Raw genomic sequence first — 23408 nt, 5'->3', positions numbered from 1 at the left:
TGGTGGCTGACGTGAAGCCTCATTCTCTGCTATGACATGCAGACTGATTCTCTGCTGACATGAAGCCAGATCGTCTGTTACGGGACCTCTCTGCTCTGCCTGTGTGCTAGGCCTAAATATATGCCAATGGACTGTTGCAGTGGTGGGTGACGTGAAGCCTCATTCTCTGCTATGACATGCAGACTGATTCTCTGCTGACATGAAGCCAGATTGTCTGTTACGGGACCTCTCTCCTCTGCCTGTGTGCTAGGCCTAAATATATGCCAATGGACTGTTGCAGTGGTGGCTGACGTGAAGCCTCATTCTCTGCTATGACATGCAGACTAATTCTCTGCTGACATGAAGCCAGATTGTCTGTTACGGGACCTCTCTCCTCTGCCTGGGTGCTGGGCCTAAATTTATGACAATGGACTGTTGCAGTGGTGGCTGACGTGAAGCCTGATTCTCTGCTATGACATGCAGACTGATTCTCTGCTGACATGAAGCCAGATTGTCTGTTACGGGACCTCTCTGCTCTGCCTGTGTGCTAGGCCTAAATATATGCCAATGGACTGTTGCAGTGGTGGGTGACGTGAAGCCTCATTCTCTGCTATGACATGCAGACTGATTCTCTGCTGACATGAAGCCAGATTGTCTGTTACGGGACCTCTCTCCTCTGCCTGTGTGCTAGGCCTAAATATATGCCAATGGACTGTTGCAGTGGTGGGTGACGTGAAGCCTCATTCTCTGCTATGACATGCAGACTGATTCTCTGCTGACATGAAGCCAGATCGTCTGTTACGGGACCTCTCTGCTCTGCCTGTGTGCTAGGCCTAAATATATGCCAATGGACTGTTGCAGTGGTGGGTGACGTGAAGCCTCATTCTCTGCTATGACATGCAGACTAATTCTCTGCTGACATGAAGACAGATTCTCTGTTACGGGACCTCCCTCCTCTGCCTGGGTGCTGGGCCTAAATATATGCCAATGGACTGTTGCAGTGGTGGCTGACGTGAAGCCTCATTCTCTGCTATGACATGCAGACTGATTCTCTGCTGACATGAAGACAGATTCTCTGTTACGGGACCTCCCTCCTCTGCCTGGGTGCTGGGCCTAAATATATGCCAATGGACTGTTGCAGTGGTGGCTGACATGAAGCCTGATTCTCTGCTATGACATGCAGACTAATTCTCTGCTGACATGAAGCCAGATTGTCTGTTACGGGACCTCTCTCCTCTGCCTGGGTGCTGGGCCTAAATTTATGACAATGGACTGTTGCAGTGGTGGCTGACGTGAAGCCTCATTCTCTGCTATGACATGCAGACTGATTCTCTGCTGACATGAAGCCAGATTGTCTGTTACGGGACCTCTCTGCTCTGCCTGTGTGCTAGGCCTAAATATATGCCAATGGACTGTTGCAGTGGTGGCTGACGTGAAGCCTCATTCTCTGCTATGACATGCAGACTGATTCTCTGCTGACATGAAGCCAGATTGTCTGTTACGGGACCTCTCTGCTCTGCCTGTGTGCTAGGCCTAAATATATGCCAATGGACTGTTGCAGTGGTGGGTGACGTGAAGCCTCATTCTCTGCTATGACATGCAGACTGATTCTCTGCTGACATGAAGACAGATTCTCTGTTACGGGACCTCCCTCCTCTGCCTGGGTGCTGGGCCTAAATATATGCCAATGGACTGTTGCAGTGGTGGCTGACGTGAAGCCTCATTCTCTGCTATGACATGCAGACTAATTCTCTGCTGACATGAAGACAGATTCTCTGTTACGGGACCTCTCTCCTCTGCCTGGGTGCCGGGGCCTAAATATCTGAGAATGGACTGTTCCAGTGGTGGGTGACGGGAAGCCAGATTCTCTGCTATGGAACCTCTCTCCAATTGATTTTGGTTAATTTTTATTTATTTAATTTTTATTTTAATTCATTTCCCTATCCACATTTGTTTGCAGGGGATTTACCTACATGTTGCTGCCTTTTGCAGCCCTCTAGCTCTTTCCTGGGCTGTTTTACAGCCTTTTTAGTGCCGAAAAGTTCGGGTCCCCATTGACTTCAATGGGGTTCGGGTTCGGGACGAAGTTCGGATCGGGTTCGGATCCCGAACCCGAACATTTCCGGGATGTTCGGCCGAACTTCTCGAACCCGAACATCCAGGTGTTCGCTCAACTCTACTGGTATCCCTTTCTCACGCTCCCTCTCTGGCGTAGTACCCTGATTTGCCGCTAACCGTGATCAACATGGTAGGCGCAGAAAAAAACATCGAAAGTTGATAGAGCAGATATCCAATTGGATCGTGGACATCACGGGGACGTGCAACATGGTGGAGCAGTATGTGTGCACAAGCCTACACGTACTGACTGATGGGTCTGCCCCCTTCAACTTCGGGGTCTACAAATTGGGCATATGGCTTTGCTTTCCCTTTATGCCATGGAGGTGCTGGCTTACCCTGCAGCAAGTGTATTGTCTGAACGTTTGTTTAGCACGGCTGGAGGGTGTTATAACAGGTTATATTTCCCAATGTTTTGGGGTGTACCCTAATTTAAACAAAAAATAATAATTAAACCAAAAAACTGTGTTGGCTGCCTCCTCCTCCTCCACCGCCACTTCCACCTACACTGCCATATCCACCGCCTCCTCAACCTCATCCTCCAAGATCATATGCACCTCGTCCTCCAAGATCAAGATTTTTTATTTATTTTTTACATATTTTATGTTATTTGAAGTCATTTTCCTGTCCACATTTGTTTGCAGAGCACTTGCCATGCTCTTAACCACATTTTAGCCCTTTCCGCCCTCTAGCCCTTTCCATCACTTATTTACAGCCATTTTAGTGCTCAAAATTTCTGGTCCCCATTGACTTTAATGGGGTTCGGGGTCAAGTTCGGGTCCCGAACTCAAACATTTTTGTGATGTTTGGGCGAACCCGTTAAAAACCCGAACATCCAGGTTTCCGCTTAACTCTACTTTCAACACATCTAAACGCCATCGACATGAACTGAGAATCTATTTTTCTGTTTGTACTGAAATACAAAATAACACATATAATTGCCACACTGAATGTCTTCTACAGCCGCTTCTTCTGTAAACCCCTGCACCACTACTTCCCGGGCAGATAGGCTGCTGTGAAGCAGGTCCTCTACCCCAGGCACGTTTGGCTCCCAACCTCCCACTGCTGCCACCCTGCTGAATCCTAGCCATGCTTTCAACACATATAAACCGCCAATGTGTACTAAAAATGTATTTTTCTTTTTGTACTGAAACAGGCCATTAAACTCTTTCAACACATCTAACCACCACCAACAAGAACTGAGAATTAGTGATGAGCGGCAGGTGCCATATTCAATTTCGACGAAATTTGCGAATATTCGATAGAATATTCGTTTTATATTCGTCGAAATCGAATATTCGTCATTATTCTTGTTATTGCGATTAATATGCGATTTAAATAATCGCGTATTGCGATTTTAACTTAAAGGCTTCTCTCCTATTGAAATAGCAATGCGATTAATTCAAGTTATAAAAATCAAATTTCGATTTTAACTTAGCACTGCTATATTCTATATTAGGCTAGAATTAACGAATATGGAATATAGCAGTGCTAAGTTAAAATCGAAATTCGATTATTATAACTTGAATTAATCGAATTGCGATTTCAACTTGGACCTGGTTTACTATGGTTGGCTTGGTAGAATTAGCGAATATGACGAATATATTCGTTATATTCCACAAAACGAATATAACGAATGTATTCGTCATATTCCACAAAACAAAGATAACGAATGTATTCTGCATCTTCGTTTTAGCTACCTATTCGTCAACTTCGCAAATTCTAGCAATCATATAGGAAAGTTTACTATAGAGACAGCTAAGTTTAATTCGCTATGCGAATATATGACTGCTTTTTTTTAAAATAAATAGTATAATTATAATAATTATCAGGTATTATAATTATTCTATTTATTTAAAAAAAAGCTAAGTAATATAATCGCATAGCGAATTAAACTTAGCTGTCTGTATAGTCAACTTTCCTATATGATTGCTAGAATTAGCGAAGTTGACGAATAGGTAGCTAAAACGAAGATGCAGAATACTTCGTTATCTTCGTTTTGTGGAATATAACGAATATATTCGTCATATTCGCTAATTCTACCAAGCCATTGAAGCCAACCATATAGTAAACCAGGTCCAAGTTGAAATCGCCATGCGATTAATAAAACTCGAAGTAATCGCATGGCGATTTTAACTTAGTAATGCTATATTCCATGCTCATGACGCATCACCATGGGAACGACTCCATATACTAGAATGTACTGTCGGATTTGAGAATTACGTTGAAATCGCAATTCGATTATTTCAAGTTATAATAATCGAATTTCGATTTTAACTTAAAGGCTACTCTCCTATTGAAATAGCAATGCGATTAATTCAAGTTATAAAAATCGAATTTCGATTTTAACTTAGCACTGCTATATTCCATATTCGTTAATTCTAGCCTAATATAGAATATAGCAGTGCGAAGTTAAAATCGAAATTCGATTTTTATAACTTGAATTATTTGCATTGCTATTTCAATAGGAGAGTAGCCTTTAAGTTAAAATCGAAATTCGATTATTATAACTTGAAATAATCGAATTGCGATTTCAACGTAATTCTCAAATCCGACAGTACATTCTAGTATATGGAGATGTTCCCATGGTGATGGGGACGCTCCATGAGCATGGAAGTCGGCAGAAGCGGCAACGGGCACTGACTGGAGCAGCTAGGAAGCCAGGAATCCAAAGGACAGGTAAGAACAACTTTAGGGAAGTGGGAAAGAAAAAAATATAACAATAAAAAAAAAACAAAAAAAAAAGGAATATTCGAAATATCGAATTTATATCACTATTTTCAAAATATTCGCAAATTAGCGAAGTGCCGATATTCGCGAAAAAAATTCGATATTCGAATATTCGCGCTCAACACTACTGAGAATGTATTTTTCTGTTTGTACTGAAATAGGCCACTAAACGCTTTCAACACATATAACCGTCGCCAACGTGAACTGAGAATGTATTTTTCTGTTAGTACAAAAATAGGCCACTAAATGCTTTCAACATTTTAACCGCCGCCGACGTGAACTGAGAATGTATATTTCTTTTTGTACTGAAAACTTGCAAAATAAGACATATAACGGCCACACTGACTGTCTTCTATAGCCGCTACTTCTGTGAACCCCTGCACCACTTTTTCCCAGGCAGGTAGGCTGCTGCGAATCAGGTGCTCTGCCCTGAGCACTTTTGGCTCCCGACCTCCCACTTCTGCCACCCTGCTGACTCCCAGACATGATTTTAACACATATAACCGCCGACGTGAACTGAGAATATATTTTTCTTTTTGTACTGAAATAGGCCACTGAACGCTTTTGCCACAAATTAGTGCACCAGTGAAATGCGCATATATTTTTCTTTTTTTACTGTAACACACTTTCAACAGATATAACTGCAGACGTGAACTGAGCATATATATTTCTTGTTGGACTGAAATGGGCCACTATATGCTTTCACCAGAATGAACTGCAGAAATACACTGAGAATATATTTTTATTTTTTTAATGAAATACGCCCCTATACACTTTTAACAGAAATAACTGCAACAGTGCCGTGTGGATATATATTTCTTTTTTTAATGAAATACGCCCCTATACGCTTTCACCAGAAATAACTGCAGAAGTGACCTGAGAATACAGTGCTGCCCATAATTATTCATACCCCTGGCAAATTTTGACTTAAAATCACTTTTATTCAACCAGCAAGTAACTTTTTGACGGAAAATGACATAGGTGTCTCCCAAAAGATAATAAGACGACGTACAAGAGGCATTATTGTGGAAAAAACAACATTCCTCAGCTTTTATTTACATTTGAGCAAAAAGTTTCCAGTCCAGAATTATTCATACCCTTCTCAATAATCAATAGAAAAGCCTTTATTGGCTAGTACAGCAATCAAACCTTCCTATAATTGCAGACCAGCTTTTTGGATGTCTCCACAGGAATATTTTTCCCATTCATCTTTAGCAATGAGCTCCAAATTTTTCAGGTTGCAGGGTCTTCTTGCCATCACCCTGATCTTTAGCTCCCTCCACAGATTCTCAATTGGATTCAAGTCTGGACTCTGGCTGGGCCACTCCAAAACATTAATGTTGTTGTCTGCTAACCATTTCTTCCCCCCTTTGCTGTGTGTTTTGGGTCATTGTCATACTGAAATGTCCACTGGTGCCCAAGGCCAAGTTTCTCTGCAGACTGCCTGATGTTGTCATTGAGAATCCTCATGTATTGCTCTTTTTACATGGTGCCGTTTACTGTGATTAGGTTCCCTGGTCCATTGGCTGAACCCCCCCCCTTCCCCCCCCCCCCCCAAAGCATTAGGTTCCCACCACCATGTTTGAGAGTGGGGATGGTGATCTTTGGGTTGAAGGCTTCTCCTTTTTTACGCCAAATGACAGAAACATCATTGTGACCAAACAATTAAATTTTAGTTTCAGCTGACCATAACACAGAAGGCCAGAAGTCTTCTTTGTCTTCTCTGTCCAGATGAGCTTTTGCAAAGGTCAAAAAATTACTTGCTGGTTGAATAAAAGTAACTTTAAGTCAAAATTTACCAAGAGTATAAATAATTATGGGCAGCACTGTATAAATTTATTTTTGGAATGAAATCGCTTTAACCAGAAAATATATAAATAGTGCAGTGCGTATATATTTTTCTTATTTTACTGAAATACACCCCTATACGCTTTCACCAGAAATAACTGCAACAGTATAGTGCGTATATATTTTTCTCTTATTAATTAAATATGCCCCTATACGCTTTCACAAGAAATAACTTCAGAAGTGACATGAAAATATATATTTCTTGTTGTAATGAAATAGGCCACTATATGATTTAACCAGAAAGCAATTAAATAGTGCAGTGCGTATATATATTTTCTTATTTTAATGAAATACACCCCTAATCGCTTTCACCAGAAATAACTGCAGAAATGCAATGAGAATATATTCTTCTTTTCTTACTGTAATACGCCCCTATACGCTTTCACCAGAGATAACTTCAACAGGTAAGTGCGCATATATTTTTCTTTTTGTTAACAAAATACGCCCTTATACGCTTTCACCAGAAATAACTGCAGAAGTGACCTGAGAATATATATTTCTTGTTGGAATGAAATAGGCCACTATATGTGTTAACCAGAAAACAATTAAATAGTACAGTGTGTATACATTTATTCTTATTTTACTGAAATACACCCCTATACGCTTTCAGCAGAATTAACTACAGAAATGCACTCAGAATATATTTTCCTTTTTTTTACTGTAATACACCCCTATATGCTTTCACCAGAAATAACTGTAACAGTGCAGTGCGTACCGTATTTTTCGCCCTATAAGACGCACCGGCCCATAAGACGCACCTAGGTTTTTAAGGAGGAAAAAAAATATATATATATTTGAACCAAAAGGTGTGCCTAATGGTGTTATGTGGGATCTGGGGATGGCACTGTTATGGGGGGTCGGTGGATGGCATTGTTATGGGGGTCTGTGGATGGCACGGTTATGGGGATCTGTGGATGGCACTGTTATGGGGGGTCGGTGGATGGCATTGTTATGGGGTTCTGTGGATGGCACGGTTATGGGGATCTGTGGATGGCACGGTTATGGGGATCTGTGGATGGCACGGTTATGGGGGGCACTGTGGATGGCACTGTTATTGGGGACTGTGGATGGCACTGTTATGGGGGGCACTGTGGATGGCACTGTTATTGGGGACTGTGGATAGCACTGTTATGGGGGATCTGTTGATGACACATAAATAGCATTTTACTCTATGTGTCATCCACAGACCCCCATAACAGTGCCATCCACAAATCCCCATAACAGTGCTATTCATAGAATGACCCCCAATAGGGAGGAGGGGCCGGCATCTAGCTCTGTAATTACAGCCGGCCCGGTGCAGTCACTGTATTCTGCTACACCGGGCCCGCTCACTGTAGGAATCCTAACAGCAGACAATGCTGTATGCTGATTAAGGTACCGTAACAGTAGTCTTTTATGCAGCCTGTACTTACGATACTAACTTTCCGGCAGGCAGCAGGCAGGAGGCTGAGCTGGCGGGCGGGCGCTGAAAACGTAACTCACTATGTCACGCGCCGGCTCTCCCTTCTTCATTCATAAAGTGGGTGGAGCCGGCGTGTGACATAGTGATTTACTTTGTCAGCGCCCGCCCTCCAGCTCAGCCTCCTGCCTGCTGCCTGCCGGAAAGTTAGTATCATAAGTACAGGCTGCATAAAAGACTACTGTTAGCATTGCCTGCAGTTAGGATTCCTACAGTGAGCGGGCCCGGTGTAGCAGAATACAGTGACTGCACCGGGCCCGCTGTAGTTACAGAGCTGGATGCCGGCCCCTCCTCCCTCATCCATGCCTACTAATACACCCGCCACCACGCTGCTCAGCATGCGGTCGGCGGTATACAAACTGAAGTATTCGCCACATAAGATTCACTGCCTTTCCCCCCCCCCCAATTTTGGGGGGGAAAAGTGCGTCTTATAGGGCGAAAAATACGGTATATATTTATCTTTTTTTATTGAAATACGCTTTTAACAGAAATAACTGCAACAGTGCAGTGCTTATATATTTTTCTTTTTTAATGAAATACGCCCCTATATGCTTTCACCAGAAATAACTGCAGAAGTGACTTAAGAATATATATTTATTTTTGGAATGAAATAGGCCACTGTATACTTTAACCAGAAAACAATTAAATAGTGCAGTGCGTATTTATTTTTCTTATTTTACTGAAATACACCCCTATACGCTTTCACCAGAATTAACTGCAGAAATGCACTGATAATATAGTTTTAATTTTTTTTTACTGTAATACACCCCTATATATTTTCACCAGAAATAACTGCAACAGTGCAGTGCGTATATATATATATATCTTTTTTTACTGTAATACGCCCCTATATGCTTTGACCAGAAATATCTGCAACAGTGCAGTGCGTATATATTTTTATTTTTTTACTGTAATACACCCCTATATGCTTTGACCAGAAATAATTACAACAGTACAATGCGTTTATATTTTTCTTGTTGTATTGTAATGCACCGCTATACGCTTTCATCAGAGATAACTGCAGAAGTGAAATGCGTATATATTTTTCTTGTAGTACTGAATGAGATACTAAGATATAAGCCACTAAAGGCTTTCCAATATAGCATTTGCAACCCAATAACAACAAACTGGAATGACAGAGCTGTCTAATGACTATTTGGATCCCCAAGTAATCATTTCTTGCAATTGTAAATCACTTTCCTATAAATGTCCCTAGCGCCTTCTGATATCTCTCCCTGCACTAAGATCCTGTGAAATGATTTCTCCCTATCCTTCCCCTGCACTTATAAATCCTTTTTTTTCAGGGTTTTTTTTAAACACAGAGGTTTTTCCAATAGCTGTTCCAAGCACCTTCACACATCTGTCACTGCACTCTGAACAATGGAAAATGGCAGAATCTAAAGTGGCTGCCATATTTATAGGGCTGTGATATGACAGGGCTGGCTGCCGATTGGCTTCATGCCATTTTAGAAAAGTTGGGATTAGTTACCACGAAGCGCGAGTAAATTCGCATTTGTTGCGAATCAAAGTTTTCCTGAAATTTGGATCGAATTCCACTTTGTCAGCTTTAATTCACTCGTCTCAAATCATGACCTATTCTAAACCACATAATATAAACCTTAGTCATTTGACAGAACCACTTTGGAACCATAAAAAAAAGTAAAATCATAAAAACTGTGTGTTGGACTAAAAAGATATGTCTTCTTCACTTCTAATCCTCTTGGATTCTAAACTTACAAAGTCTCTGGTGCAAAGTCAGTTCTCTATTTCTTGTTTTGTGCACCATACTACAAGACCCTTTTTGTGCCGCAACACATATGTGGTTTCCAGCTTTTTACAACTTTGTCTGTTAGTTTAGTCTCTTACCCCTCCTTTCTCTGTCTTGATATGTGAGGGGATACCAGGTGTAATCACAATCCTGAGTGCAGGTTTCAGAGTATATTTTCAGTGGTTGTTGACAGTCCATAATTTAAATAGTTCCATATATAATAACCATGTGGCACATTTATTAAGACGGGCGTTGTAGATGGCAATCTTAATAAAGACCCATAGCTGATGGTAGACCTTCAAAGTTATGAAGAGGTGCAGGCTTCTTCATAACTTTGGCACATCCTGCACCAGTTCTAAATGTAAAACAGCTTTGTATTTTTCATCAAAGATACTCAAGTCGACTGACCGACCTCCCATGCAAACTATTGTGGCTGGGATCAGCTCAATGACTGAACCATTATCTGAATATATTGATTGGCTGTTGAGACCACTCCTGGATAGCAAACCATCATATCTGCGGGACATGAACAATTTCCTCCTGGCATTGAAATATTTTTGGTGGCAGGAGGGGTATGGTTTGGTGTCACTGTATGTGGAGAGTTTGTATATTCGAATAACGCATGAAATAGCTCAGTGTTGAAAGTGTTAGAGGGAACCGATAAGAGTAAGAATTACAGTGGTTTTGTAAAGGAAGCCTTGAAAGTGATCCTGACTAATATTACATTTAGATTTGGCAACCAATGGTACAGCCATGGGGACACCGTAATTTCCAATTGTTTTCACGGTATATTGATGATATATTCATTATTTAGTCGTGTACCGAACTGCAATTTCTCAATTTTGTGAAATACCTCAATGATTTAAAATAGGTTAGAAGATCAGGAGTCTATGTAAGAGGTTTAGGGAGCATTTGAGTTTGATTAATTCAGGTAAGAGGTGTCCCCGTTTAATAGAGCATGTAAGGATGACACATGGGGGAAACCCCAATGTCTTAAATTTTTTCAGGGATAGAATTGGTATTATTATATCCTCCACAAGGGGGAGATAGACATCATACTCTGTTATGTAAAGATGCTAGTTGGATTACACTTTCAGGAGCAATGGGTCCTTTGGGACTTAATGATAAAAATGATCTGAGTGCATTTTTGTAAAGTAACATTGCATTGTCCTTTAATAAGTATGCTCATGTTTGATGCATGGGATGTCATAGGCTGGACATCTTGTTGCTCTGACGAATCTGGTAACTAGCACAAAAAAGTGATGTAACTGTGTGATGACTGAAGTAGCGTATAAGCGTGAAACGGCCTTTGCTCTATATTTTACCTGTGTGGCATCCAGGTCAACCGTCTATGCCTTATAATTTGCTTCCTATTCTTCTGATGGAATAAAGAATATGATTTGACTACAATGAGTGCCTCCTTAGTTATTTTTTATGGACTATTAGTTAACTTTTTTGACACTCACTGATAGTTGCCAATAGTTCTTGAAACCATTTAACAAACTGTTTAACAAAGATACAGATGTAGCCGAGCTAAAATTTACTCTGATAACTCTGATAACACATGGCACAGTGTTATCTTGGACCATCTTTTGACAAACGCCATTGAAATACATTGAAAGAGTTAATTAACATTTATTTTGCCATTTTTTACTTAACACCTTATTCATCAAGTTTTGCTCAGATGCACCTGTATATTCCTAACATCTTCATATTCTTAGTGATAACCACAAGTCTATTGGCACACACATTATTTTTTCAAAAACAATCTATAATACTATGGCCATAAGCTTTTCCTACTTAGACAAACACACACAGCATTAGGGTTATGATAATGAAGTCTTATTTATACTTTTAGTTATTTCAAACCACTCTCTAATACCATCTTTCTTACTTGGGCACATTAGGATAACAAAGGCTTAAGCAGTTTATTTCTGAACCTTTAAAACAAGTGCCGTTATGATTTTTCTACACACATGGACGACTTTTCTCTTGGTAGTACCAAATATTTTTTATTATCTTAAAACTATGCTGTTATAGACTAATCAGAACCCCCTCAGCATCACAGGAGTTCTGATATCAACAATCTACAAACTTTCGCTAATAAAATTATTGCAGATCATCACTAGAATCCTGCTCAGTTCTATAATTCAAAGAACCTTGCTAGATTGTACAACCTTCTACTAGAGTCTCACATATAGCTTGTAGCAAATTTGGACAACCAATGCATCCATTAATTAACTGTCCACAGATGATTACATTTCCATAAATGCCTGGGATCCATTTGGAGTGGCAATACAAACCTATCCTCTCTATTTATCACCCTATCAACAATAAGCATATTCATTTGCTGAAATCCCACTTCTGACACCAAGTGTTTTAACAGCAGTTTGATGATTTGAGAATAAATAATCTTAAGAGGCTAAATGATAAAAATATTTACTGTGTGATTAAATATAATGTAAAACAGACAATCACATACAGAATAAATATTAATCACGTGGCTTGCACAAATATAATATGGGGGACTCCTGTTGCTATCTGGTAGCACATGATTGACACTCCATGGTTATTATAAGAGATAGGGACTAGTGTTCAAGCACCCATAGTGCTCGGCTGCCCGGGGGCTCGGGGAAAACACATTTGGATGTTTGGGTGCTCTACAGAGCACCCAAGCACAATGGAGGTCAATGGAAGAACCCGAGCATAAAAACAGGCACCCCTGCTCTGAAGAGGGGAGGGAGCCTGGTTCATAGGAAAAGGTCAAAAATGTATGTAAACACCACTGAAATGGTTCGGGAACAGCATGGGGAGGATGTCTAGATGCATCTTGGACTCCCAGGTCGCTGCTGGGAACAATGTTGTCCGAGTAGTACACCACATTACAGACTGACAATAATACGCACAAAACCGAAGATAAAATTGATTTTAGAGGAAAATTTGTTAGGAAACATTCTTTCCTGTATATTTGCTTGTATAAAAGTGCTGCCAAAAATTAGAAGGAAGAGGCACTCCGATACAACCTGTATATCAAATAAAGGATGGCCTCATTCAAATGTTGCAGTGGGACTCCTATACTCCTATACTCATAAAGCCTATGCACTAAGTGAAAGGGCTGCCAAAAATTACAAGGAACTGCCACTACAATACACCCTTTGTTACACATAAAGGAGGGCCTGCTGATCTGACCATCTAAAACATAGGCAATGGACTGCTGCCACTATGGTGACTCTAGATAACCAGGGCCTGATCGCACATCCCTGTGATGGCGACAATCCATTCTAATGTCTGCCCTATTAACTTTCGATGTTATTATCAGCGCAAACCACGGTGACCATGGGTAACGGGGAATCAGGGTTTGATTCCGGAGAGGGAGCCTGAGAGACAGCTACCGCTACAACTTTCAAGCAAGGCAGCATGCATGCAAATTACCTTTTAGATATAAATAGGTGAGGGCCTTCAGGTGAAATGACCCTGTAAAAGATTGTAGGTAAGGGCCTGCTGGTGAGCTGACCCTCTAAAACATTATATACAAGGGCCTGCAGGTGATCTGACTCTAAAAAATTATATGTGAGAGCCTGCTGCTGAGCTGACCCTCTAAAACATTATGGTTGAGGGCCTGCTGCTGAGCTGACCATTTAAAAAATTATGGGAGAATGCCTGCTGCTTAGCTGACCATTGAAAACATTTACAGTGTTCAAAGCAGGCATGAATACTTCAGGTCGCCTGAATACTTCAGCTAGGAATAATTGAATAGGACTCCGGTTCTATTTTGTTGGTTTTCGGAACTGGGGCCATGATTAAGAGGGACGGCCGAGGGCGTCCGTATTGCACCGCTAGAGGTGAAATTCTTGGACCAGAGCAAGACGAACCAAAGTGAACCAAAGTGAATCTCAATCTAAAACGAAAGTTGGAGGTTCAAAGACGATCAGATACCATTGTAGTTCTGACCAAAAACGATGACCACCGGTGATCCGGCGGCATTATTCCCATGACCCGCTGAGCAGCTTCCAGGAAACTAAAGTCTTTGGGTTCCAGGGAGAGTATGGTTGCAAAGCTGAAACTTAAAGGAATTGACGGCAGGGCACCACCAGGAGTGGAGCCCGTGGCTAAATTTGACTCAACACAGGAAACCTCACCTGGCCCGGACACAGAAAGGATTGACAGATTGATAGCTCTTTCTCGATTCTGTGGGTGGTGGTGCATTGATGTTATTAGTTGGTGGAGCGATTTGTCTGGTTAATTCCAGTAACAATCTAGACACCTCCGTGATAACTAGTTACGCGACCCCCGGTGGTGAGGATTGTGTTAACCAGCCTCCTGGATAGTGAGACTGGACTTGTAGGTGAAGGCCTGCTGGTCAGCTGACCCTGTAAAACATTATTTTCTTGGGCCTGCAGGTGAGCTGACCTTGTAAAAGATTGTAGGTGAGGGCCTGGTGGTGAGCTGACACTCTAAAAAATTATATGTATGGGCCTGATTGTGATCTGACCCTGTAAAATATTGTAGGTGAGGGCCTGCTGGTTATCTGACGCTGTAAAACATTATATGCGAGGGCCTGCTGGTGAGCTGACCATCTAAAAAATTATATGTGAGTGCCTTTAGGTGAGCTGACCCTGTAAAAGAATGGAGGTGAAGGCCTGCTGGTGAGCTGACCCTGTAAAACATTATATGCAAGGGCCTGCTGGTGATCTGATCCTGTAAAAAATTATATGCAAGGGCCTGCTGGTGAGCTTACCCTCTAAAAAATTATATGTGAGGGCCTGTAACCCAACCCTATAAAACATTGTAGGTGAGGGGCTGCTGGTATGCTGAGCCTGTAAAACATTATATGCATGGGCCTGCGAGTGATCTGACCCTGTAAAACATTATATGTGAGGGCCTGCTGGTGATCTGAACCTCTAAAAAATTATATGCGAGGGACTTCAGGTGAGCTGACCCTGTAAAACATTGTAGGTAAAGGTCTGCTGGTGATCTAACCCTCTAAAAAATTGTATGCAAGGGCCTTCAGGTGAGCTGACCCTGTAAAAGATTGTAGGTGAAGGCCTGCTGGTGAGCTGACCCTGTAAAACATTATATGCGAGAGCCTGCTGGTGCGCTGACCCTCTAAAAAAATTTTTGCGAGGGCCTGCTGGATAGCTGACCCAAATTATTTGCGAGGGCCTGCTGGATAGCTGACCCTGAAAAAAAATTATAGGTGAGGGCCTGCTGTGAGCTGACCCTGTAAAACATTATATGTGAGGGCCTGCTGGTAATCTGACCCTTTAAAACATTATATGCGATGGCCTGCTGGTGAGCTGATCCTCTAAAAAATGATATGCGAGAGCCTTCAGGTGAGCGGACGCTGTGAATCATTGTAGGTGAAGGCCTGCTGGTGAGCTGACCCTCTAAAAAATTATATACAGGGCCTGCTGGTGAGCTGACCGTGTAAAACATTATATGCGAGAGCCTGCTGGTGAGCTGACCCTTTAAAAAATTATATGCGAGAGCTTGCTGGTGAGCTGACCCTGTAAAATATTATATGTGAGGGCGTGCTGGTGAGCGCTGACCCTGTAAAACATTGTAGGTCAGGGACTGCTGGTGAGCTGACCCTCTAAAAAAAAAAATAAGTAGTCCTACAGCTGAGCTGACCCTGTAAAACATTTTATGCTAAGGGCATATATGCGACGAATAAGCATGTTGATATGGTGGAAGAGGAGAAGGAGGATGAGTAAAGGAAGATTCAACCATATACCTTTGTTTGTGGTAGAAGGGGTGCATGGGAATACAGTGTATTATTATAAACAACACATTTAAAGTGCCTTTATTTTCAGCCGCTTTCCTCTGGTGGATTCGAGAAGTTATGGGCAATCCAGGCCTTGTTCATTTGTATAAAAGTCAACCTGTCAGCATTTTCAGTTGACAGGAGGATACTCTTATGTGTTATAATGCCACCAGCAGCACAAAATACCCGCTCAGACAAAACGCTGGCGGCAGGGTAGGCCAGCACCTTCAAGGCGAATTTAGTGCCACTCGTCCAGTTTGGACAGTCAGTAGTTGTAAGGCAGTGAGGGATCATTGAGGACGCTGACACAGTCTGCTATGTACTTCTTCACCATCTTTCAAAAAATTTCCCTCCTTGTTACCCTAGGCCGCGCATCAGGGTGAGGGTGCTGACGAGGTGTCATGAAACTGTCCCAGGTTTTGGCGAAAGAGATGGCCTTGCGGTTCGCCCGCGGACGTTTCACGGCGAACTTTGCGTGTTCGCGATTCGCCGAACATGCAAACATATGCCTTCTGGTGATCTGACCCTGTAAAACATTGTAGGTGAGAGCATGCTGGTGAGCTGACCCTGTAAAACATTATATGCGAGGGCCTGCTGGTGAGTTGACCCTGTAAAACATTGTTGTAGGTGAGGGGCTGCTAGTGAGCTAACCCTCTAAAAAAAAAATTAAGTAGTCCTGCAGATGAGCTGACCCTGTAAAACATTATATGCTAAGGGCATATATGCAAGGGCATTATATGCGACGAATAAGCATGTTGATATGATGGAAGAGGAGAAGGAGGATGAGAAAAGGAAGATTCAACCATATACCCTTGTTTGTGGTGGAAGGGGTGCATGGAAATAGAGTGTATCCAGTACATTATAAACAACACATTTAAAGTGCCTTTATGTTCATCAGCTTTCCACTGGTGGAGTCGAGAAGTCATGGTCAATCCAGGCCTTGTTCATTTTTATAAGAGTCAACCTGTCAGCATTTTCAGTTGAAAGGCAGATATGCTTATCTGTTATAATGCCACCAGCAGCACTAAATACCCGCTCAGACAAAACGCTGGTGGCAGGGTAGGCCAGCACCTCCAAGGCGCAGAGCGCCAGTTCATGTCCAGCTTGGACACCCAGTAGTTGTAAGGCACTGAGGGATCATTGAGGACGCTGACATGGTCTGCTATGTACTCCTTCACCATTCTCACCAGTGCCATTCCCCACTGTCATCTTCTTGTGATGTTTTGATGCTCAAGAGTTTGGGAATCAGGGCATAAGATCTGTCCCTCTTCAAGAGTGCTTGGCGAGAGGGCCAAATCAAGGAATTGTGCTGAAAAGAGCTCCTTGAAATGTGGGATCACTTATTTGCCCAGAGTTTCTATGGTGGGAGGAAGGAGGATCAGGGTGAGGATTGGGTTGAGCAGACTCTTAACTACTGAGACTGGACTTGGTGGAAGACAGAGTGCTGCTTAACCGACTGGAAGCATTATCTGCTGCAATCCAACCAACCACATGGTCACACTGGTCTGACTTCAAGAGTGGTGTCCTGCGCCGCACTTCAAACTGGGACATGAAGCTAGGTATCGTGGATGATTGCTTCTCTTGTGCTCTGGCAGCAGGCACAGTTTCACCGCGCCCAAGGCCACGGCTTCTGCATGCACCCTCAGTATCACAGCCACTGCTTGTCTTCTTCATATTAAATGTTATATATGATTGAAAGTCTTTCACATGGACAGTAGTGTAGGATTTGGAAGTGTATGTGCAAACAAATTTAAAAAGAAATTTGAGATGGGGAAACGTCACACAAGAGATATCCCGCAGATATCGTCAATGCTGTCACCAGCGGCTAATAAAAAATAACAGTAAATGTCAAAGGTATTTGGGATGAGGAAACGTTATACGGAAGTGGTACCACCGGTAATGTCACTGTATGCAGCGTCTGCTCAAAAAAAGGACACTGCATGTCACAGATACATTTTTAAAGCACACACGTTACACTGCAGATGTGTCCCTGGTAATGTCACTGTCAGAAGTGGACACTGTCTATTGACAAAGTACACTGTATGTCAGATTAAAAAAATTACCGCACACGTTACACTGGCGATGTGCCCCTGGTAATGTCACTGTCAGAAGAGGACACCATCTATTGAAAAAGTACATTCTATGTCACAGATACATTTTTGTTTAAAGTCCAGAGACTAGCCGACACTTGGACCCAGGATGCACCCGCACGGGAAGGACACAAGACCACAGCGTGAGTAAAGCAAATACCAACGAGTGCTTGTAATAGTCTTCAAGGCTTTATTACTTCATATCCAATAATACATATAACATGGACGCGTTTCAGCCTGTCCAGCTTTCATCAGCATAAACATAAGAAATAAATCTACATCCTTATATAGTGGTTCAATTCACATGTTCAGTGATGTCAGATGCCCATCTAGGGGCGGTAAATCACATGATCTCAATAGTAACCACACGTCATTTCCTAGTTACAAAATAACAATTAACTCCATCAATAATAATAAATAAACAAAAGTTTAGCTTGATGCAACTCATATTTCATCTTTGATTCGCTATCTGCAAGACAAATGAAAAAAAAAACATTAAAATCAATATATATCGCAGCCTACATCCTCATGACCTCATATTCTCTATTGAGCCCCTTAGGGTGTAACGTACTTAGGGTGTGCATCCAAAATGCCTCTCTCCGCAATAACTGAGATTTAATATCCCCACTTCTCCTATGTCGTTTCACTTGTTTTAATACCTGAAACCTTAGTTGAGAGATTGAGTGATGGAACTTGCTGAAATGTGGTAGTAGTAGGTTGCCTGTACGAATGTCAGATTTGTGCTTGCTGATGCGATCTTTTATAGATTGCATAGTTTCTCCAATATATTAAAACCCACAGGGGCACTTAAATGAATAAATTACATTAGATGAATTGCAGGTGAAAAAACTTTTATCCTAAAGACTTTTCCAGTATGTGGGTGAAAGAATATTTTTCCTTTGATCACGTGGGAACATTGTAGATAATGCAAGCAGGGATAAGTCCCGTTTTTTGGGTTACCAATAGTTTTTTGTGTCCAAGAAGCTTTCATAGTGCCAATGTCCGCATGAACCAGTTCATCACGATAGGTTGGGCCACATTTATTGCAGATTAGAGGCATACTTCTGAACTCTGGAACTCTGGAACCTGGGGGCCTTACCTAAAAGTGGCCAATGTTTACATACTATATGGTCAAATTTAATGCTAAAAGGATGGAACTTATTTACAAATACAATACGAGAATCAACCGTTTTTGTTTGTTTTTTTAATTTTTTCAGTTTTTTCAGTTTTTTTCTGTTTTTCTAAAAACTGGGACAGAGTCAGTGGCTGCTCTTAATATCTGGGGTGGATAGCCCCTATGCTCAAATCTCTGCACCATCTCCTGTACTCTTTGTTCTTGCATCAGAGGATCCAACACAATCCTTCTCACTCTTTGTATTTGTATTTTGGAATTGCTTTTTTGGGGGGCAGGAGGATGTGCCCTAGAGAAATGCAGCACAATGTTTCTGTTCGTATTTTTCCTATATAAATCGGTCAGTTCTACCGGATATAAGTTCTTGACTCTCAGCCCCAATGACCTAAGAGAAAGTTCATCAGATCCAATTGCTCAGTCAGTGTTTTCAGTCTCGTTGTGAACAACAAATTGCTCAGTACCAGAAAATTGTGCTCTCAGTCTCAGCCTTCTGTAAACGTGCTGAAGATCGATATCCATCTGGAAACTATCAAAATGGCTACTAGGACTGAAAGATAAACCTCATTCTAATGTCCTCAAATGAAAAGAGTTAATGATTTTAGATGACAAGTTTATTATCAATGAGGGGGCCGTACCAGCGAGCATGTCTGAATGCTCTGCGCTGATCCAACTGCTATGGAGCCACCGATTTTTGCGTTCCGCCCTGTGTTTCTTCTTGGCGGTCGCCGGCCACTGCGCCTGTGGAAAAAATAAGATGATTAAACCTTCTGTGATCCCGTGATTCACTGCAGACACCGTCTATTGAAAAAGTACACTGGATGTCAGATATTTTCTGGATGCGCACACTTTACACTGGAGATGTGGTGCAGCTAATGTCACTGTCTGCTTCAGCCTAACTATTGTACACTATTTAGCGCAGGATGCGCTAAAATAGATATTGCTGCCACACACAATAGTCCTTAGAAGGACTTTTGGGTCGTAAAGTTTTAGCTATTTAGCGCAGGTTGTGCTAAAAAAAAAGATTGCTGCTGCCACACACAATAGTCCTTACAAGGACTTTTGGGTCTCTGAAAAGTTTTGGTGGTAATAATATTCTTAAATCACTCCCTACACTGTCTGTCCCTTCCTCAGCACAGCTCTCCCTGACTAAGAATGAGCCAACCATGCGTCATCTAGCACCCGATGACAGCCAATCACTGTAATGCCATCATCCAACATGGCTACGGCTTTGCAGTGAGGGCAGTACTTACCTGAATGTCTATTGGCTGCGTAGCAGCTAAGAAACGTTCGGGGTGGAGACTCGACCATTACGCTCGAGCACATGCGGTATTCGGCTGAATACCGCCATGTGCCGAGCTCCGAGATGCTCAAGCCGAACAGATGTTCAGCCGAGCATACTCGATAATCACTAAAAGGGACAGTGATCTTACAACATCCTACCCAGATGATGTTCCCAAAGTTTATACTTTTATTCTGCAGAAGCCAACTTGATGCCGATTGATGGGCCTGACATATGTTTGATCAAAAAAATTTACATAAAGAGCTTTCATCTTTTATGTATAGTAACTATAGTACCACTTTAATCCAGAATAATCCCTAATCCATAGATCTATTGTTTGCATATGTAATGGTGTGCTGCCATACATTTTTTGTTTGATTTTCTGTACTGCCACCTTCAATTCTGCACTAGACACTGAGGGAAAATCTCTGCCAGGGGAGTCTGTACTGGTTCATTTACATAAGGAGTTTAAAAGAGGTCTGGATTGGAATCTAGATGCCTTTCTTGATTATTAAAATATTATAAATTAATAAAATATTACAGAGTTGTTAGAGAAAAATATATTGTTTTCTTAATAAATAATGTTTCTGGTACATTTGTTCCAAATACCAAATAATATATACATATTCCCATAACCCTACCAACATTTAAGTTATAATATAATTTTTCATGACTGGTGTATAATGTAAAATAGAAACCAATACAAGAAACAATAGTTCATATCTACAGAACCATTTTTGGTTCACATCGTCATACAGTAGTTTATTAACTATTAAAATGCAAAGTCTTATTCCCCAGAGATACATTCACAATTCTGCTTACTTCCTATTTAGACTCTCGCAGCTTGCATTGTTGAACCAGTGTCTGGTCAGAGCTTTCTTTAATGATTTGTATTTTAATATTTCCTCTTTGCCCCAGATATTGTATGGAAAAAAAATTTTACTTTCACACTGCATACTTGGATCTTAGTTATGTTCTTGTGGAGTAGTTATCCATTTCCAACAATAATCAGTGGAATAATAAAATCAGCATTGTAGCACGTTGGCTCAGTGGATAGCTGGAGTCATAGGTTGAAGTTTAACCAAGGATAACATCTCCATGGAGTTTGTATGTTCTTCCTGTGTTGGCCACCTTGATGCTGGTTGATGGGCCCGACACACATTTGATTGATTTAAAAATGTGCGCAAACAGCTTCCATCTTTCATGTATAGTAGGTATAGTACCACTTTATTCCAGAATAATCCCTAATCCCTAGTTCTATTGTTTGCATGTGTAATGGTGTGCTGCCATATGTTTTTTTGTATGCTGTCTGCATGCTAGTCTAAATTTATATTCATATCCAACACTAGGAACGGGCCTAAAATTAATTGGCAGAGGTTGAAATTACAGCTGACCAAAAGGTCCCTCTGTCCTAAAGTTGTCACAGACCCAAATTTGCCAGAATTATCCCAAATATTAAGAGACAATCGCATACGTGACAGATTATATTCTTAAGTTTGCCATTTTGTGATACTGCTAATGTGTTGTATAACTTTAAAATCAATATTTTGGGTGGACAGCATAAAAAAAACAATACAAATTCCCCATTGTTTTCAGGGTTTCATTTCAACAGTGTTTACTGCTCGGTAAGGTTCCATTCACAGGTCTGTAGTGCATTGCAGATCCGCGATGCACCCGGCCGGGACCCCAATAGAAGTGCCTATTCTTGTCAGCAATTGCGGACAAGAATAGGACATGTTCTATTTTTTTCTGGAGCCGCAGACCAGAAGATCGTCGGCGTGCTCCGGAAATGCGGATGCGGACAGCACACTGTGTGCTGTCCGCATCCATTCCTGCCCCATAGAGAATGAATGGGTCCGCACCCGTTGCACAATTTGAGGAAAGGATGCGGACCCATTATTACGGAAGTGTGAATGGAGCCTTAGAATGATATGTTCTAAGGCTCCATTCACACGTCCATAATAATAATGGGTCCGCATCCATTGTTCTTCTGTGGGCCATTATTACAGATAAGCAAATCAAAGTTGACAAAGAGGAATTCGATTTGAATTTCAGGAAAACTTTGATTTGCGACTAATGCAAATTTCCTTGCTCTTCATGGTAATAAATCGCAATTATGCTAAAATGGTGGAAACACGTATGAGGACTGAGGACATGGGGCAAGGAACTCTGGGAAGGCGGGATCACCCAGATTGACATGGCTGCATGCAGCCAATCGGCAGCCAGCCAGCCCTGTGATGTCACAGCCCTATAAATACGGCAGCCATTTTAGATTCTGCCATTTTCCAGCATTCAGAGTGCAGGGACAGATGTGTGAAGGTTCTAGGGACAGCTATTAGAAAAACCTCTATGTTTAAAAAGAAACTGAAAAAAGGATTTATAAGTGCAGGGAAAGGATAGGGAGAAATCATTTCACTGCATCTTAGTGCAGGGAGAGACGTCAGAAGGCACTATGGACATTGACAGTAGAGTGATTTACAAGTGCAGGGAACGATTATTTGGGGATCCAAATAGCCATTAGACAGCTCTGTCATTCCAGCTTTTAATTATTTTGCTGCAAGTGCTCTGTTGGAAAGCCTTTTGTGGCTTATATCTTAGTATCTCATTCAGTACTACAAGAAAAATATATACGCATTTCCCTTCTGCAGTTATTTCTGGTCAAAGCATATAGGGGCGTATTACAGTAAAAAAAAGAAAAATATATACGCACTGCACTGTTAGTTATTTCTGATGAAAGCATATAGGGGCGAATTACAGTAAAAAAAATGAAAAATATATATGCACTGCACTATTTAATTGTTTTCTGGTTAAAGCGTATAGTGGCCTATTTCATTCCAAGAAGAAATATATATTCTCAGGTCACTTATGCAGTTATTTCTAGTGAAAGTGTTTAGTGGCGTATTTCATAAAAAAATATATTCTCAGTGCATTTCTGCAGTTAATTCTGGTGAAATTGTAGTGGCCCATTTCAGTCCAACATGAAAAATATATGCTCAGTTCACTTTTGCAGTTATTTCTGTATAGGGGCATATTACAGTAAAAAAAAGATAAATATATACACATTTCACTGGTGTACTTATTTGTGGCAAAAGCATTCAGTGGCCTATTTCAATACAAAAAGAAAAAAATATTCTCAGTTCATGTTGGCAGATATATGTGTTGAAAGCATAGCTGGGAGTCAGCAGGGTAGCAGCAGCGGGAGGTCGGGAGCCAAACGTGCCCAGGGTAGAGCACCTGCTTTGCA

This window comes from Bufo gargarizans, chromosome 4 (assembly GCF_014858855.1).
Source record: "Bufo gargarizans isolate SCDJY-AF-19 chromosome 4, ASM1485885v1, whole genome shotgun sequence".
Classification (NCBI taxonomy): domain Eukaryota; kingdom Metazoa; phylum Chordata; class Amphibia; order Anura; family Bufonidae; genus Bufo; species Bufo gargarizans.
Note: the sequence above shows the minus strand (reverse complement) of the source record.